This window comes from Chrysemys picta, chromosome 6 (genome assembly GCF_011386835.1).
Source record: "Chrysemys picta bellii isolate R12L10 chromosome 6, ASM1138683v2, whole genome shotgun sequence".
Classification (NCBI taxonomy): domain Eukaryota; kingdom Metazoa; phylum Chordata; order Testudines; family Emydidae; genus Chrysemys; species Chrysemys picta.
In genome coordinates, this window is record NC_088796.1 from 48,104,953 (window position 1) to 48,121,340 (window position 16,388).

The 16,388-nt window shown below is 44.3% G+C and overlaps 1 protein-coding gene across 8 annotated transcripts in view; it reads right to left on the minus strand.

Moving 5' to 3' along the window:
• ARHGEF28 (Rho guanine nucleotide exchange factor 28) overlaps nucleotides 1-15,613 on the minus strand; it is a 186,951-nt gene extending 171,338 nt beyond the window's left edge. For 4 of the 8 annotated variants that reach the window (XM_008167521.4, XM_065550129.1, XM_065550130.1 and 1 more), the window contains exon 1: nucleotides 15,416-15,596. The gene's annotated coding sequence lies outside the window, so the exon portion shown is untranslated. Of the gene's footprint in view, nucleotides 1-15,415 lie in introns of all 8 variants that reach the window. The other 4 variants (XM_005288256.3, XM_005288255.5, XM_065550128.1 and 1 more) reach the window with 3 other exon arrangements.
• Between the last annotated feature and the right edge of the window lie 775 nt (nucleotides 15,614-16,388).

A 16,388-nucleotide genomic window follows, 5' to 3' on the forward strand; every position in this document is an offset into this window, starting at 1 on the left:
TACTTACAGAGTTTCCACCATGAACACAAAACTTCTTTAGCAAACCGTTTATTTATACTAGTCTCATACAGCCCATCTTTTCATATGCACACAAGCAAAACTGGGCATGCTGCTGTTTTGATTTTCACACAATTTTGACAAAAAGGCAAAATCCTTTGCAAGCACATTGAGCGCAAACATCAAACCAAGGCCAGTCTTTCACAGCATAAGCTTTGTAGATCTCCCCCTATATCGTACTCGTTTTGAAATCGTCTGGATTAACAGGTCGGGCATCGCCTGCTAACCCTTCCCAAACAGTAGTCAAATGAAGTCAATATTTAGTCAATAGCTACACTCCGATAGAAGATCTTGTTTTGTTTTGTTGAGGGGGTGGGGAGGAGGAGGAAGCTGGTTTCAAGGTGCCTTGTTCTGACTGCCAAACACAGATAAGGTTCTTTAGTTATTTTGCAGCCAGCCCTGAATCTGACCCAAACTGAGATTAACATCTGGAGCACACTCATGTTTGTGCAGACTAAAGAGGGTTACGAAAGTTGTTTCTTGAGGAATTATCAAATACACTGTTTTCCAAAAGTGTCATATTTCAGAAAGGATGAAGCCCATTACCTGCTATCTTGGATCTCTCATCAAACCATAGTTATTGCCACCAACATGTTATATTTATAAACAAGTCAGCAAGAACTGCATCATTTGGTGTCATGCATGACAATGAAATGAAAGGCATGTCACATCTGCTTTTGAGCTGCAACATGCCAGCTAGCAGAATCTCCACAATGTTTCTCTTTTATTGTCTAGGGAATCTATTAATCTCAAATTGTCCATGTTCATAAAGGAGTTCACAGACCATCAGACTTAAACCCACACAACCTCTTTTACAACATGAACGCTGACCCTCACATAAATCGTAGTAGCATCTCAATAAAACAAAACATGCATCTAATTATGGTCACACAATAGATATAATTCCAAGAGATATACACCAACCCCCTCTCGTTCTGCATGAGTGCACAGAGGGATGGGAAAGGCAGGGCTCCCTATGCCCTCTCCCTATTCCAGTGCATTTATGCAAGGGGAGGCATAATTTAGTACCTAATTTGGGGATTATGGTTGTGCAAATGGTCAGACTTGTACAACTCTTCATTTATTAGGAAGTGAAGTTCATAACATGTATACAGCACACACAATAAATAAAATTCACTAAAAACATGGTCCTAGCACACACATTCCCTCATGCTTTAATTATATGCTATTTAGATCATAGGCTCTTCAGGACAGGGATCTGCTCTTCATATCCACACGTAAAGTGTCCAACATAATGTTGATGCCATAGAGACAAATAATAATATAAATACAGTAGATCATTTGAATGGCAATTTCCCCTAATAAATGATGCTTACTAACCAAGCCTTCCAATTATTAGCATTAATTGGTTAATGTTTGTTTGTATAGCACTTCAAAAATATTAGAGCATAAGCTTTCGTGGGCTGTAGTCCATTATGCTCTAATAAATTTGTTAGTCTCTAAGGTGCTACAAGTACTCCTGTTCTTTTTGCAGATACAGACTAACACGGCTGCTACTCTGAAACCTGTCACTTCAAAAATGTAAATCACAATTAACATACTAAGAGGCTATTACATTTCCAATGAGGCCTTGAATTTGACCTATGCTCTTGCTCACATGAGATGTATACCCATATGAAGATCAAAAACACACACAATTTTTATTGAATTCCTAATGCGTCACTGAGTTACAAGAACAAACTCGCAGAACTCAATAACATCTAAATTTTAAATTTATTTACACAAAGATCAATTTCTCAAGCAGGCAGTTCTACTAGTATTTTTATATTCTTCTAATATATACCCATAACCTGCAAACTGCCTGGCCTTATGAAAATGTTAAACATGGTGTAGAATGCTGGCTGTATTGGCTTAAAACATACTTGTGATTGTCTATAAACAAACCTTATAATCACCAACTTTTAATGGTGTTTCCTAGAAACAAAAGGGCACTTAACCTCTTTTCACTTCCTGCATAGGAACTTGTTAACGTCAACATATATTATAATACGTTCTAAGCAAACAGTTCTGCTTTGCTGTTTCTTTCACATTTGTTTTGATGGCAGTTGTTGTTTAGAAAAAGTTCCGCACAAATGATCCAAGTCTTCCCCGCAGTGCTTAGCCCAATTCACTCACCTGGCTGCTGGGAATCATTGAAATTCACTAAAAACAAATGCAAAGCACTATATTTAGGAAGGAAAAAATCAAATGCACAGCTACAAAATTGGAAATAACTAGCTAGGCAGTAGTACTACCGAAAAGGATCTGGAGGTTATAGCAGATCACAAATTGAATATGAGCCAACAACGTGATGCTGCTGCAAAAAAGGCAAATGTCATTCTGGGATATGTTAGCAGAAGTGTTGTCTACAACCATGGTTCTCAACCTCAGGGGTCTGGGGCCCCCTGAGGAACCACGAGTAGGTTTCAGGGGGTCCATCAAGCAGGGCCAGCATTAGATTCGCTGGGGCCCAGAGCAGACAGCCAAAGCCCCACCACATGGGACTGAAGCCAGGCCCCTGAGTCACGTCACCCAGGGCTGAAGCTGAAGCCTGAGCAATGTATTTCATGGGGGCCTCGGTCTCATGGGGCGCCAGGCAATTACCATGGTTGGTGCCCCTTAATGCTGGCCCTGTCTTTTATATGCAGAAAACCAGTTGTTGTGGCACAGGTGGACCATGTAGTTTTTATAACATTGGGGGGGTGCGGGGGTTCAGAAAGAAAAAGGTTGAGAACCCCTGGCCCACAAGACATGGGAGGTAATTGTTCCATTCTATTCATCACTGGTGAAGCCTCAGCTGGAGTACTGGGTCCAGTTTCGGGCACCACACTGTAAGACACATATGAACAAATTAAAGAGAGTTCAAAGGAGAGCAACAGAAATGATAAAAAGTTTGGAAAACATGACATATGAGGAAAGGTTGAAAGAATTAGGCACTTTAGTCTAGAGAAGAGAAGGCTGAAGGGGGACATGATAGCAGTCTTCAAATATGTTGAGGGCTGTTACAGAGGGAATGGTAATCAATTGTTCTCCCTGTCCACTTAAAGTAGGATAAGTAGTAATCAGCATATTTTGCAGGAAGGGAGATTCAGGTTAGATACTAGAGAAAATGTCTAACTATAAAACTATTAAGCTCTGGAACAGTTTACCTCGGGAGGCTGTGGAATTCCCACCATTGAAAGTTTTTAGGAACAGGCTAAACAAACCACCTTTCAGGGATGGTTGAGGTGTACTTCATCTTGCTCAGCATGGCAGAATAGAGTAGACGACCTCCTGTGGTCCCTTCCAGCCCTGCATTTCTATCATTCTATGACTACGGGAGAAATCCTCCCACCGCGGCCATGGAACCAGAACAAAGTTGCTCTGCAGTCACTTCAAAAGGAATGCAATCACAGCCTAAGGAATGAAGATTTCCAGGGTCCTGACACCACATCACCCACCATCTCTGGAGGATTCATGAAACAGCAAATTATCTAGTGCAAGCCAAACTGCCACCATAGACCAACTGCACACAATTGCACTGAGAGGCACTAAGGAGTAGCTGCGCTGAGCAAAATGAGTGCAGACCCCATGCAGTTTCCTGGCATACCCACATCCCTCCACATAGCAGAACTACATGAGTTCCCTTGTGTCAGGGTCAATCTGTGTGATGGGAGAGAGAATTGGGAAGGATTTGGGCCTAAAAAACCACCATTTCCAATTTCAGCCTTCTCCCACTGAAGTCAAACTCCCCTTAACTTCAATAGTGGCAGGATCAGCCTATAAATCAGATCTTTCCTCATTAAATGCAAATTTGAGTCAGTTCAGTAGTGAACTTGACAAAAAAAATTGCGTGATTATGTGCCATAATTTGGAGAAGTCCAAGGCACAGGCTTATTGTCCAGTATAGCTGAATACCTACTCTTTATCTAAGAAAATCTGCACCAAGTACATCAATTTACACTATCTTACCACTGGAGCAAATGGGAAATCTGTGAATTTCAGAATTGTTGTAGGTAAATTCTATCTCAAGGTAAAGTCTATCAGTGATTATCCCCAAAGTTTTAAAGAATAGAATTTACCCAACAAGAGTTTTGAAAATGTCTAATTTGCCACTTTCCCCAATGGAAATTGAATTTTGTGTGTCCTAACCTACTTGAGATGGTAAAGAATGTTTATTACTTTTATCGTAGTTAAGATATATTTAAACAATTTTTAAATATTTACTTTACAAGAATCTTAAATTATATTTCGGGGGAGAGGGGGTTGTTTTTTTAATACACCACTACTTCTAGTTTTTAACTGTGTTTTTCCCAAGTACCGGAGGGACCTGGGAAGCAAATCTGTCACTAGAAAATGTGAATGGAAGTGTGTCATGCTGAGAACACCTTAATGGAAAAGGTTTCTGTTATCAAACCTTTTCAGTTTGTACATACTAGAGAAATTAGATAATGGAAAGTACACAGGAGAAATTCCAGCAATAATGCCTTTTATCGTGCTTGACAAGGTGATCATCGGACGGCCAATTTACTTTATTAATGGTGTTTTTTTCAAGGAGAATTTTCTGAGACTATTATTTGGATTGCAGCAGCACCTACTGTGTGTTAGATGCTTTCTAAACAGAGAAGGACATATTTCCTGACCCAAAGTCAAAGGCTCTGATCCCACAAGTTGGCCTGCAACTCGGTATTTGAGCCTCACCTTCCCCAAAAATGAGATGTTTACTCCTAAGATAAATAAATGAAGTACATAAGTAGAGGATTTAGGCCCCGATCCTGCACTGTGATCCAAGAGAGGCAAACTGCTGCACCATTAAACTTGGGGCTCCACACAGGTAAGCAGTCGGACTGCCTGGATCAGATTCAGAATCAGAATTGGGGCATCAGTCATTTAGTGTTTGTAGGCCTTTCAGAATAAAGTATAGTATAAAAGAAATTAAATTCATATTCTATTGCCTTTTAACCTGTATGTAGAATACAAAGTTATGTGTGTAGACACAATAACATTTATATGTTCCTTTTTGCATAATAGTCCAACACCTCTGTACCACACAGACCTATTGTAATCCCATAATTTGTAGTGTAAATTACTAAAATCAAAATGCTGACCTGTGAAAATAAACCTGCAGTTAAAAGCCATGAGTGCCTTGGAATGTATACCTCATTTCCATGATTGTGACACCCCATACTTTAATACATGTTTGTAAAACACTTTTGAGGAATACAAGTCCTATTATTATTTTCAGGGGTGGCTCTAAGCACCAGCAAACCAAGCATATGCTTGGGGCTGCCCATTTGCAGGGGCGGCAGGGATCCAGCATGGGAGCTGAGAACCAACGGGGGCCCTGGGAGCTGTAGTTCCTTGGTTAGCTCCCTGCCTATAGAGCCAGCCCTGGAGCAGGGAAAGAACTACATTTCCCAGCATTCCCTTGGCCACTACCAACAGGAAAGAGGGGGAGGGAGTGAGGTAGCTGAGACCTCATGCTGCAGTGAATGGAGAGCTGCACTGTGAAGGTAGGGATACCATATTTTAACATTCAAAAAATAGGACACTCCACGGGGAGGGAGGGTAGCCCCACCCTGCACCATCCACTCCCTCTGACTGCCCCCACAGAAACCCCAACCCATCCAACCCTTCCTACTCCCTGTCCCCTGATCACTCCCTCCCGGGACCCCTGCCCCTAACTGCCCCTCCAGGATCCCACCCCCTATCTAAGCCTCCCTTCTCCTTGTCCCCAACTGCCCGCTCCTGAGACACCCCCCCAACTTCCCCCTTAGGATCCCACCCCCTACCTGTCCCCTGACAAACCCCCGGGACTCCCATGCCTATCCAACCACTGCCTGTCCCCTGACTGCCCCCCCCAACCCCTGACCCATCTAACCCCCCCTTCTCCCTGCCCGCCCCCTCCCCCCGAACCTCCACCCCATCCAACCCCCCAGCCCCCTTACCGTGCCACTCAGACCAGCGTGTCTGGCTCCACACAGCGCCAGACACACTGCTGCATACATGCTGCCGTGCTCCCCGGCAGAGCCACAGCCTCCTCCCCCCAACACCTGCCTTCCAGATTTGAACACCTCAAAATTCAGGAGTGCTCAAGCTCAGTTTGGGCAGCTGTTACTTCATTTCTCCCAAATCAAATATACTGATCCACTGTAACTTGCTGTAGAAAAAGTAGGATAAAATTGAGCAAGAAATGCTTCCCAGTGGTTATTAGGACTGGAATTGCTATTTTCAACAGCCATTGCCTTTTTTGTTTGTTTAAAAGGAAGACAGTGATATTGCATTGTCAAATTCCCCATAGAAAGAAAGAGAGGAACAAAAGAATAATAAAGGCACCTCAACTTTTCTTCATTTATGTAGGACAGTCTTATAATATGCAACCAGATATCCTCCAGTCACACAAGCTGAAAATTGTTCCACTTTACTGCAGTTCTGTAACCATATGGGAACCAATCCTGTCTGTGTGCACATCTAAAATTCCTGCTGAATGACCTGCCGTGGGAGCGAGTTACCAGTGACCCAGGGCTGCGGCGGAAGGAGGGTGCAGGTGGGGGGGGGGGAAGAGAGCCCAGGGCTGGGGCGGCAGGAGGTGTGGGGGGGGGCAATGGTGGGGGGGAATGAGGGAGCCCAGAGCTGGGGCAGCAGAGGGTGTTGGTGGGGGGGAAGAGCCCAGGGCTGGGGCAGCAGGGGGGGTCCGGCGAGGAGCCCAGGGCTGGGACAGGGGGCAGCCAAAAAAATTTTTGCTTGGGGCGGCAAAAAACCTAGAGCCGGCCCTGATTATTTTAGAGCCCAGCACCCCAAATTTGATTTTTGATAGATTAAGAGCAACATGAAACAAAATCAGTCTTTATATTTTAAGAATAGTGGCCAATGTAAAGGTCATTAGGAGGCAAGAAAATACTTCCACTGCGCAAATACACCCCCCCCCTTACCCATGATGCCCTTATTGCCCCTTATACAAAATTATGTGATTCTGAGTGGTGCTTATAAAACCAGAGATTTCCAATAAAATACTGCTGGCCGTACGTAACTGCTTTATTGCAACATATGTGGCAACTGAACCACAATACATTATATACCAAAAGGCACTATCATTGTTTCCTGACTGTCAGGACACACTGCACAGAGATCAGATCTTATTCAGTACAGAATGTACTTTTATGCACAGCTTCTTGCCCTGGACCAAAATTAAAAGATCTTAAAATAATTCAGTGACAGAAAAAAAGTAGCCAGTTGAAGCAAGCATATGATGACTATTTAATTCCAAAATGCATGGATTTGTACCATTATAACCAAGGTTTTTCAAATTAGTCTTAATTCTAATTCTGATGAAGATACATAGCATGAAGTGGGGGAAGAAGGGGGAACATCTACCAGCCTTGAAGTCATTTACTTCATTCTAATATTATTTAAATTGAGAAGTAAAATAATCCCTTGCCTATAAATGTATAAGGAAGCAGCTTGCATAGGTTTTGATCACCTCACTTTGCACTAGTCTGCTCTTGAAAACAAGCAACTGGAGAAACTCAGCTAAAATTTCTTTTACAACACTGTTCATATCAACAAGAGAAACACACTTTGCATCTTATTTGGGACTAAAATAAAAGATCACTTATCTTCCTGAAGATTATCACCCAATTCACTGCTCAGTTAACATACTAATGCTTTCATTAGCTAAAGCCACCACTATTTTGTGTTGCATTGCAGAGAAAATATTTAAAGAGCCAAAATAAAAATGGGAGTTGTTTGAAAATTTAAGGCTGTTACACCTTATTTATTAAAAAAAAGTATATATATGTATAGTTAAGATCACTTAAACCAACTAAATGTTGTTCCTATAGCATTGCCAGACTCCCAGTGTAGCATTGCCAGACTCCCAGTGTAGCATTCTTGCTCCTTTAGTACCAGTTTTGGAAGCCATGTTACTTTTTAAGAGTGTTTTTTCTAACAGTTTTAGAAGGCACCAGCCTATTGATGAAGATATTTTAAATACTAAAGAAGCCATTGTACTGGGGCAATAATTTTGTACCACCATTAAAACCAATCTTTCTTTCTCCATCGTTTCTCATAAGGGTCCCACAAAGCTCACAGTCATAGGCAGGAGGTATCATAAAAACTCTGCCCTTGTAAGAGTACTGAATAAGTGATTTCTAGAACACTGCTTTTATAACTTTGTTCAAACATATAATCTAATACTAAGTGTGATGGTTCGTCACCTCTTCAACCTTTGACTTTTCCACATAAGTGCTCTAACTTCATGAATAAAGTTTAGGAGGTTTCTATAGCAAGCTATACTAGCTGTGTCTCTCATGACACTTTCATAATTTGCAGTTCATCCGCCTTTTTGAGCAGTGGGAAAAGGCTGCTTTGGGTATGCTATTTGTCTAAATCAGGAATTGTTGAAATACATCTATGTTGACATAAGGTTGTCTCGGCATTCTGTCTTGTTCTGAGGGTGACGCTATGGAGCGGAGTTAAGGTGTTTGGGTAACTTTAGCTATATATCTGCATACTTTCACTTCATCCCTGGGTGGCAGGGCTCAGGCTTCAGCTTTAGCCCTGGTCGGCGCGGCCCAGGCTACAGTCCCCCCATCCAGGGCTGAAGGCCTTGGGCTTCATCCACCCCGCCCATTGCGATAGGGCTCAGGCTTCAACTTTGGTCCCCGCTCCTGGGATCATGCAGTACACCTCTACCCCGATATAACGCTGTCCTCGGGAGCCAAAAAAATCTTACCTCTTTATGGGTGAAACCGCGTTATATCGAACTTGCTTTGATCCACCGGAGTGCACAGCCCCCCCCCCCCCCCCCTCCCGGAGCACTGCTTTACCGCGTTATATCCGAATTCGTGTTATATCGGGGTAGAGGTGTAATATGCAGTAATCATGCAGGGGTCGCAGTACAATGAAGTTTGAGAACCCCTGACCTAAAGCAATACATGCTTTCAATTTTAACTGCAGGTTGAAGGGGTCTTTTTTGCTAGGAAACGCCCTCAGGTTTTTTCAAAATCCACAAGCTCTTCCAGCAGCCACCCACCCCTTCTCTTCCCCCTCTTGCAGGACTAATTTTCTAAGAATGAAGGTTCCCTTTGCTCTTCCCTCTCCCAATGGGGAGCTCATGAGCTCTGCAAGTGAGAGTTTGAAAGTTCCACAAGAAGGGCTGGAGGTAAATCCATTCCTCCTTAGCATGAGCTGTAGATGTACGAAGGCTCACAAAAGATACATATTCAGTCCTGGACTGTAGCAGACTAATCTACTTTTCCTGCTATCTTCCTTAAAATGTGGCAGCACTATGGAAATCTCCCCCCTCCCAGTCAACTGCCAGCACTGCAAATCCAACCTGAGCTCTAAGAATCAAGGTGTGGTTGTTTTATTCACACGCCGTCATTAGTAATAACGTTTCTGCCATTTAAACTTGCTTAAACAATTATGTTAATGATGCATGAGGCAGAACGGATTTCTGTTCACTCTCCCATGGCCACGTTAGCATTGCAGAGCAATCAAGAAGTAAGTAATAGTAACATTTATGTCAGTAAAGTCATCAGATACGACTCAGAGTGTCGCAGGGAGCAGATTTGGTTGGGTAAGATGGCATTATTTTTAAATTGTCTCTTTCTGATCATAAATAAAATTCAGTGTGTTGTTTATGGCAGTGGTTCTCAAACTTTTGTATTGGTCACCCCTTTCACACAACAAGCCTATGAGTGCAACCCCCCCACTTATAAATTAAAACCACAATTTTTTATATTTAACACTATTGTAAATGCTGGAGGCAAAACGGGCTTTGGGGGTGGAAGCTTACAGCTCGTGACCCCCCATGTAATAACCTCGTGACCCCCTGAGGGGTCACAATCCCAAGTTTGAGAACTCCTGGTTTATGGCTTTCAGTATCCATCTTAATGATACTCAGACTGTAAGTGATCATATGGATCAAAAAGTCTGTAGTAAGTTAAAAATCAATATATATTTTTAAACAGTTATCAATGTACAACTTTGAAGAAAATATTGAAACTCTATCTGAAAAGTGTCAAGATGCTTAGAAAAGCGATTCAGAACCAAAAGGAGTAAAACACAATCAGTAGATAGAGTTGAGAAGTGACATCTAGGGAAGTTTAGATGCATGAAAAGCTGTGGTTGTAGCAATATATGTGAGCTGATTTACAAGTATACTAAATACAGTTTTTATTACAAAGTTACACTATAAATTAAATGTTTGGGTATAGACAGACACAAATTGTCAAATGTAGATCTGAAATGCATGTGCAAATCCTGTGGTCTGCATTTGCAAATGAGCTCTTGGGTGTACAAAATTATGAACTGTCCACCTAAGTGTTCATATATGCATGCAAATAAGGAATCTGCATTCTAGGCAGCCACTTCTGAAAACTGAGTCCATTGTTTTCAAAACTATGTAGCTCAGCTCAAATGATCTTAATGCAACAACAGTTAATTTGCTTTTTGATGTACAATAGCATTTCCCAATCTCTAGATAAAGCACTAGTAAAACAGATCAATTTCTACCATACACACCACACACTCCTGATAATATGGTCTCTTTCTTCAATTTTGCCTCAGACACCTGCATCACCTAAGCAGGCAACAAGAGTTGTGTGAACCCCTTACTTTTATATTATTGAAGGGAGTCACACATTAGTTGATAGCTGGAATAAGAAATAATCTTTTCTGTTGTCTAAAAATATCTAGGTTCTAGAAATGTAGTGAAGGTTCTCTCATCCACCTTGGGCCAGTGAATGTTAATATAACTGCCACAATGACTGCAAGTGTCTGGGTGATGCAGATATAAGCCTAAAGCTGTGTGTTGCTCTTGCTCCATGGAGATGCTCCAAATGCTATCAATAGGAGCTGTGTGCAGAGACTGAGCCATTTAAGTTATCCGTCTAACTATTGTTGCTGGATCCACTTCTCCTTTCAGTACTGTTAAACTGTTTTGTAACCTATTTTGGCTCTTGTATATGAAAATATCACAGACCTCATCACATTTGACTACAGTCTATAAATGCAAGTACAATGCATCTATGCAGACTGCAGTACATCACACAGGTAGCATCTATAGAAGTGGTATGGCTGGTTGGAAAATGATTTATGGAGAGTGAATGGGTGTGGGGAAACGGAGTTGCTCAGAGACCAGGATTTTATTATTATAGTGAACATTAAACGTTAATGTGCCAGGCTGAAGAGAGATTTTGAGGCAGAATCTGAAGAGTCAATAGGAAAATTCTTGTGTTTTTAAAGACTTCAAATGTATCAGCGTGTGCACCCTGTGTACAGCATGGAGCTCTGTTCTGTGTTGCTGCCTGCGTAGCAGCATGCAAGTTCTCCCATCATCCACCAAGTACAGCTACGTAAGGGCCCATGGAGGCTATCTGATACATTGCACCGGAATGGCTCAGCTGCCTGTGGGAACAAGGAGAATTCCTCCCTTGAGCCCCCCTTCCCTTCCCTATATCTGTGCAACGCATAGCCAGGATCTAAGCTGGGCACTCGGCAGAAGGTTTGTTTTATGTTCCTTTTATATTTTACCTTGCACCAGGCCACAAGATAGAGCAGCTTTCTCCAAAGTCTTGCTTGTGCAAGTAAAAGCAACGAAGCATGGCTGTGATTTTGGTGACCTAGGAAGCTTTACATCTCTACAGTAAAGACAACAAACCATATTGAACCAATAAAATACAGTTTGATGCATTTTTAATAAACCTGAAGAGCCTGCTGAACAACCTGGGTTCAGTATCATGTCATCACCAACTACTGCTGCTAGAATAAAGGATCTTTCAGTGTAAATAAGTATTTCCAGAAATTCATCACTTGACCATAACCTTTAACTATGATAAGATGAAACCTAGCAGTACAGGTATCGTTTTTATTATTGGTATTATAATAGCACCTACTAGCCCCTTTCTACTGAGCATTGTACAAACACATACTAAGTAAGCGTATATGCGCCAAATAGTCTACAGTATTATCATCCCATTTTACAGATTGGAAATTAGGGCCCAGAAGTATTAAGTGACTGACCCAAAGCCACACAGGAGGTCTGTGGCAAAGGTGGGAACTGAAGCCAGATCTCTGAATCATAGCCCAGTGCCTTAGCCATAGACCATCCTTCCTATCATCAGTGAAACACATACTTAAAAACTGTTATTTGGATTAAAAGAAAGTTAAACCATTCTGTACAGCATAGTTTTCTGAAATGTCACTGGTGCTCAATGCTGATGTCTCCACAGGGAAAGCTCCCAATGGAGTCAATAGGATTTTTGGCTGTATGAGGACAGCAGTTTTAAGCTCATTGGGAAAACATTGCTGTATATTAAATAGCTGATTGTGGGCTTCAAAACCTAGTCTTTAACTCAAGCATTTCTGCCTAACTGAGAAGACCAGCTGAATCACCTGACCTTTTATTTTTAAAACAAACCAGACCATAGGATCTGCTCATCAATTTCATTATTTTATCATCAAGTACACAAAAACTGCCCTGGAAGAAGAAAACCAAAACAAACATATTTTTAGTATAAACATTTATGAAAATACCAGTCTCCGATTTTTGTTTTTGGCTTGCTAATGTAGACAGTTTTGTGGAGACAGGAATCTGACACATGGCCCTTTAACATTCCTCCACTCGTGGTCTCTTGTACACTGCACCAAGTTGAAGCATCTCATCCTCACCTTCAAGGCCTTGGCACAGCTCCCTCATCATACATGGCACATGTGGAAGGAGACAACATTTTCCCTTTCTTTCCCTCCACTAGTGACACCAGACTTAATGCCCTGTTCCTACACCCATTCTCGTATCTGATCCTATTCCACGCAGGCCCCTCTGTCATTTTGCCAAGCCTTTTCTCATGCAAATTCCTCCTAAAAACCTATTTCTGCAAGCATACAAGAAGTCAACTTATAATAATTATAAAAACAATACAAAAGGCTTTCAATTATCCCCCCTCTAGATTTATCAGTACATCCTGTCTTCCATGTATCTGCATATTAGAATGCAAATTCTTTCAGGGGGGTGGACTGTCTTCATTTTTGTCATTGTACAGTGCTCAGTATATCATCAGCAATAAAACAATAAAAAAGGTTATTTTAAAGTCTCTCTTTGTATCATATCAATGATCAGGGTGAAAATTCATGTAATTCTACAGTGCAAGTATGAGTTTGGAAGCTCAGAGGCAATCTGATAAAATACCTGCGAGCATGGCAGAAACCATTCCCATCAGAGTCTCAAATAAACTGTTCCTATTTTCTTTCAGAATTTTATTTCTTTTAGCTCTCCAGTTCATTTTTGTTGTTGTTGATAATCAGTTGAAACAACACTTTGGTCCAGTTCAGAAGTACCAGTATAAGCATTTTTCAATACAGCTATAACAGGGGTGGGCAAACTTTTTGGCCCAAGGGCCACATCTTGGAATTGTATGGTGGGCCATGAATGCTCACAAAATTGGGGTTGGGGTGCGGGAGGGGGTGAGAACTCTGGTTGGGGGTGCAGGCTCTGGGGTGGGGTCAGAAATGAGGAGTTCAGGGTGCAGAATGGGGCTCCGGGCTGGGGCACGGGGGGGAGGTGAGGGCTCTGGCTTCGGGTGCGGGCTCTGGGGTGGAGCTGGGAATGAGGGGCTTGGAGTGCAGGAGGGTGATCCAGGCTGGGATCGAGGGTTCAGAGGGCGGGAGGGGGATCAGGGCTTGGGAAGGGGTGTGGGGAGAGGCTCAGGGGGGCAGGCTCTGGGCGGCACTTACCTCAAGCAGCTCCCAGAAGCAGCAGCCATGTCCCCACTCCGACTCCTACACAGAACCGTGGCCAGGTGGCTCTGCACACTGCCCCAACCACAGGCGCCACCCCTGCAGCTTCCATTGGCCACAGTTCCCGCCCAATGAGAGCTGCAGGGGCAAAGCTTGGGGCGGGAGCTGTATGTAGAGCAGAGCCCGCAGATGCCCCTATGCGTAGGAGCCGGAGCGGGGCCATGCTGCTGCTTCCAGGAGCTGCGTGGAGCGGCCCCCGACCCTGCTCCCCAGCTGGAGTGCGGCAAGCCCCAGACCCCACTCCCCGGCATGAGCTCAAGGGCTGGATTAAAACAGCTGGCGGGCCGGATCCGGCCCGTGGGCCATAGTTTGCCCACCCCCGAGCTATAATGTAAGTGACTCACTGAAAGTCCCAGCTTATTATTTCTGCCTTCTGCTACTCAATTGTTAATTGAGATACTATCAAAACAAGCAAAAGTGCTGGTGCTTAGCTCAAACTTGGAGGAAAATTAGCAGGAGCACAACTGCTGCTTCCTTCACACCCTGGGTCAGTACAGCCAGAATCATTCTGGGAATCCACTTGTTGGCTGGAAGCCAGCACCTGGTTCACCAGATGCCCTGCAACAGCCCAGTCAGATCTGCACACTCATAAGACCAGCCTCGGAGCTTAAATCCATAACTTTGCTAGACACTAGAAATCATGGTCTTAATAAAGACACTGGATTTATGGCTTATTACAACAATCTATAACCACTAATCCCCTTTTTTTGTCCTATGATTTTTTTGTCCTACGGTGTTAATAGGCCAGTTCACCTTGAATCGTCCCTTAGTTTAGCACAGAGGTAGGCAATAGGCGGACCACGGGCCAAATCCAGACCACCAGATGCTTTTGAATGGACCCTGAAATATTTTTATTTACTTATCATCATTGTGGGGGGGGGGGGAGGTTGTTTGGTTGGTTTATTTATTTATTGGAGTCTAGCCCTTCACTACACTTTAACCAAGAAATTTAGACCAGGACAAAAAACAGTTGACTGCCCCTGGTTTAGCATATTCATTCTGTTCAACCTTGCATTTAGCTGGGACACTGGGATTACCTTTCCCAGACCTACAGAAGAGCTCTGTGTAGCACCAAAGCATGTCTCTCTCACCAACAGAAGTTGGTCCAGTATAAGATCTTACCTCACTCACCCACCTTGTCTCTCTAATATCCTGGAACCCGCGCGGCTACAACACACAGCCTAGGGCACAGACACCTAGCAGATGAGCTCTCCCTGCACAGCCCTAGCAGGAATCACGCTGCGCTTGGAAGGGAGGTAATCATCAGAGCAGACCCTCCCTCAGGTGTGCGATTTCTCCGGCAAATACATCCTTAGCCGGGCAGCCCCCCACCCCCTTCAAGGACCCCAGTACTAGTGGCGGTCAGTTCTGCCCCCCGCACCGCTCCACCAAGCTGCATGTCACACTGCCCAAGGGGCAGCTCGCCCCAGCCCTTCGCCCCGCAGGGGTCTCTGACTAGCCCTGGGACACGAACCCGCAGCAGAGGCGAGAACAGCCGCCACGGGCGAAGGCACCTGACCGAGGGCCACAGCTGGACACAGCCCCCAGCACCGCGCAAACGCCAGGCTGCAACCTTTACCTGGGGGAGGGAGGCTCAGCCCTGCTCTGGGCGGCCGGCGTCAGGCTTCACCTGCGGGGCCGTCTTTGCAGGAGAGGCGGGCAGCCGGACTGGAGACCCGCTGATGGAGAAGGCGCCCTACACTGCCCAGAGACCAGCGTCCGTCGGGCTCGCTGCCTGCAGCGCCGCCTCCCTGCCGGCTGCCGAGGGGAGGAGCCCGGCGCTGCACAGCCCAGCGGACCTGCAGCTGCGTGTGAGCGCCGCCGCCTTTCCCCCGCGTCTGAGCGGCGGGAGGGGGAACGCGCTCAGCCCTCTCCAGCGGCCGAGACTCACTGGCCCTGCTGCCAGTTCCTGGGGAGCTTTGGCCGCCCGCTGCCCAGCCGGGGGGACAGAGGCATCGGGAAAGGGCCCGGCTGCCTCTGTAGCACCCCTCAGCGGAGCATGGTGGGCCCCAAACGTTCAAAATTCCTGAGTCAGGCTGCCAGGCACCCTGAGATTTTATTCTTAATTTAAAAGGGGCCCAACCTGACTATTCTTTGCCTTCTGGTTTGCGATCATTTTCAAAGGTTATTTTTCCCCCACACCTGCGCTTTGGAGGGTCTCAGGGAATCACTAGCCTCCAGAGTTCAGAAGCTGGGGCTTTAAGGAAAACCATCAACTATCATAAGATGAGCAATAAAGTTACAGGGGGCAGCACCATAGCATTTTCCCTTCGTGGAAGTCAGGAACTGTGTTAAGGATGGTTCGCTCTAGCCATACTGTGGTAGCACACAAAAGCCACATTGTTACAGACACTGTTGTAAACGCATAGTCAGACAGACTCAGCTCCTCAAAGGGTATTTAGGCACCTAAATCCCACCAATTTCAATGGGAGTTTGGTGCCTAAATACCTTTGAGGTCTGGACCACAGTCTCTGCCCTGAAGTGCTTACAACTTTAATTCCATGAACCTAGAGAAAGAAAGCTCTTTGATCTGCAATGTCCTTAATCTAACG